At 43.8% G+C, this 3,373-nt stretch overlaps 1 protein-coding gene across 1 annotated transcript in view; it reads left to right on the top strand.

Annotated features, from left to right (window-relative positions):
* The first annotated feature begins 3,161 nt into the window (after positions 1 to 3,161).
* The window catches only part of FZR1 (fizzy/cell division cycle 20 related 1), a 16,547-nt gene continuing 16,335 nt past the window's right edge, over positions 3,162 to 3,373 (top strand). Inside the window, exon 1 of the mRNA XM_009277055.2 lies at positions 3,162 to 3,237. The gene's annotated coding sequence lies outside the window, so the exon portion shown is untranslated. The remainder of the gene's footprint in view (positions 3,238 to 3,373) is intronic.

Genomic DNA, 3,373 nt, shown 5'->3' with positions numbered 1-3,373 from the left:
GGAGGGCTGCCCGCGGGGCTCCGGCGGGCCTGCGCCGCCGTTACTGCTGCAGCCGCCTCGGGGGCCGATGTGCATTAACGCTCGCTTGCATCGGGCGCGTTTGTTAACGGAGACGGTGCAGCCGGACGCCCGGGGGGTGCGTAGCCTGTGTCGATCCAAAGCCGGTGAAGGCTCCTGCCGTAGACCCTTTATTCGGTCGGCGTACCCTGACCTGCTTTGGGAGGGCGCGATGAGAGCCAGAGGCTAGTTCAGCTGCTGTGTCTTCGCCAGTTCTTGGTTTCGTGGCCGAACTGATAAACGTGAACGGTAGCTGGGATTTTCGTGGCGTGGACTCTAGCACCGAAGAGAACTGCCAAGCGGCGACGGCAACTTTTATCAGGAGTCACCTGTTTATGCACAGCGCAAGTTGGTGATGTGCCATTGTCCATCCGATGGCTTTTGGGGGTCTGAGGGAGCTAAGTATCACTGTGTCTTTCATTAGGGTGTTTTTTAATGTGTTGTTGACGTTTTGCAAATGGAAGGAGTACGCACGTTCAGCAAGTTACAGGCTTGAGGTCTTGAAAGTCCGAACTGAGTATCTTCCACGCGTGGCGAGAGGGGAGGTGTTCTGCTGGAGGAGTCATTAAAGCGCGGTGAGGTCTGTTAGGTCGTGCTGGAGTCATCTGTTGAAGGTGTCATAGGCTTTGTTTCCTGGATGACTTTTTTTCCTTGATTTGTAGCTCTCTTGAAGGCGTTGTCTTGTGAAGTGCTGATTCTTACTGAGTTAGCATGTTTAATGATGCTAGCCTAGTATTTTGTGCCGAAGGTTCTGCACAGAGCAACTCCCCTGCTGGCAACAACATCTCATATTAAAGACTGATTTTTATTTTGATTTTTATTTTATTATTATTATTATTATTATTATTATTATTATTATTATTATTATTATTATTATTATTATTATTATTATTATTATTATTATTATTATTATTATTATTATTATTATTATTATTATTATTATTATTATTATTATTATTATTATTATTATTATTATTATTATTATTATTATTATTATTATTATTATTATTATTATTATTATTATTATTATTATTATTATTATTATTATTATTATTATTATTATTATTATTATTATTATTATTATTATTATTATTATTATTATTATTATTATTATTATCATCATTATTTTTAATACAGAAGCAGAATTTTCTGTGTCTGTTGACTGAAGCTGCTGCGATGTCTAAATTCTATGACTTTCTTTTGAGGGTTGACCAGAGGCACCATTCAGTACCTTAAATGTTACGATGAAGCAGACTTTTGAATCGCCTGGCCTTTTCAGTAAAGCTCCCTGGACGAGGCTGCTGGTGAATTTTTAATCTTGGCTTTCAGTGCACTGACTCCTGATTCCGATAAAGCAGACCTTTTATCTAGAGCTGGTGCTCTTAGCTATTTGTGCTCCGTTTTGAGATGTAAGATAATTGGACAACCGTATTCTGTGCATTTCTGTGTTTTTTTTTTTTTAAGGGAAACTGAATGTCATTAAAGTAAGTAGCTTTGTGAAAAACTGCTGTGCTCAGACAGAGCGTATAAACTACTACCGGAAAAAAAACCCCAAACAAAAAAAAGACCTGAAGGTTCTGTAAAATGTTGTGAAATGCATACAGTAGCCTTTCTCTTGTGCTTCTCTCTACTCCTAAGTAAGCCCTCTCTGAGTCTACCCTTATAAAGACCCCGTATCCCTAAGGTCCAAGTACTTCACTCCATCAGTCCCCGCTTCCTTCTTATTAAACACTTTGCACTACGCAGAGCAAATAAACGAGTAAATTATCTTCTAGGTAATCACTAAAATGAGTGCCATCATGGGCTGGTTGATGAGCAGCTGAAAGCAGAACCTCTGTTTCTCCTGTCTGTCCAGTGACCTGTCCGAAATGTGTGTTTTATGTGGGGAAAACTGCCATCAGGTGACAACGGAAACAGAAGCGCTGTTGCTGCAGCTTGCCCTCTGCTTCCTCGGCCCGCTGCCTCTGCAGAGGCTGGCGACTGCCAGTAGCTCAGCTCTCGTGTCCGAGGGGAGATTCGGTGGCGAGGTAGCACAGAGAAAGCTGTGTGGTTTTTTGATCGCTCCCTCTGCCTCGTGGGTCGGGAAGGGTAGCAGCATCCCGGCGTATCAGTTTGGCACAGGTTACGTCACGGGCTGAGGTGAAATCTCAAAGCAGAACGCGGCGAGGTTAATGCGTATCCCCTCTTTGTCAAGTAGTAACTTGAGGAAATTGTGCCTGACTCCTTCCCCAGCGCATGTATCGTCCTCTAGCGCCTGCAGAAAGGGGTAGTGTTTCGCGCCCGCTCTGCCCGAGCACAAAGGCCCAGCCAGCAGGAACCTGTTTCATTACATCCACAGGAGCAGCGGAGGAAATGGGAGTAGCAGAACTTGTTCGGCACTTGGTATTTCTCAAGCGTGATCTGCCAGGGCTAAACCTGATCTTTAACTCGGCCTTCAGAGCTTTAATTGAGCCATTGTAACAGCCAGAAAGGAAGAGGTGTTCAAATGCTGTTTAACCCAGGTACCTTTGCTAATTATTACATCTCTAAAACTGGAGAGTGTTTTTTCTGCTGCCTCTTATTTGTTTTGCTTTTGTAATAGATGAACCTCTTATGAGACTTTCTGTTAATTAGATGCAGAGATTGCCTTTTGACCCACGGGCAAGAGATGACACAGAGGTGACCCCTCATTGAGCATGCATTGTGTTTTCACGCTCTGTGTATTTCCCAGTGTATGGCTTCCTGCACCGCTGAAGACTTTGTACTTTATTTCGGATTCCCTGGGAGCAGGCGTGGCCCTCTTATTTATGGAGCAGCACGGTGAAAAGATGAAATAATCACTACCTGCAGGCAATAAAAAGAGTTTTAATGCTGGTGATTTTCCAAGAAATCCCCCACTGAGTACATGATTGTCATGTCTGCTTAGATAAACTCTGCGCTCCTAACAGCCTACCGTAGACTGCAGTGAGATGTGTATTGAATGAAAACGTCATCTATGAAGGTAAAGTAACAAACCTACAATTCTCCTAACTTACTAAAAGCTGGCTGAAGCAAACTTGGAAACCCCTCGGCTCAGGGCCTGGCTGCAAATCCCCCACTGAGTACATGATTGTCATGTCTGCTTAGATAAACTCTGCGCTCCTAACAGCCTACCGTAGACTGCAGTGAGATGTGTATTGAATGAAAACGTCATCTATGAAGGTAAAGTAACAAACCTACAATTCTCCTAACTTACTAAAAGCTGGCTGAAGCAAACTTGGAAACCCCTCGGCTCAGGGCCTGGCTGCTGCGTGGGTACAACAGTGGAGGGGGGTGCCCACTCTTGCCGCTGAGCTTT

Source organism: Aptenodytes forsteri, unplaced genomic scaffold, assembly GCF_000699145.1.
Source record: "Aptenodytes forsteri isolate BGI_AS27 unplaced genomic scaffold, ASM69914v1 Scaffold274, whole genome shotgun sequence".
Taxonomy (NCBI): domain Eukaryota; kingdom Metazoa; phylum Chordata; class Aves; order Sphenisciformes; family Spheniscidae; genus Aptenodytes; species Aptenodytes forsteri.
Note: the sequence above shows the minus strand (reverse complement) of the source record. Positions and strands in the feature narration are given on the sequence as shown.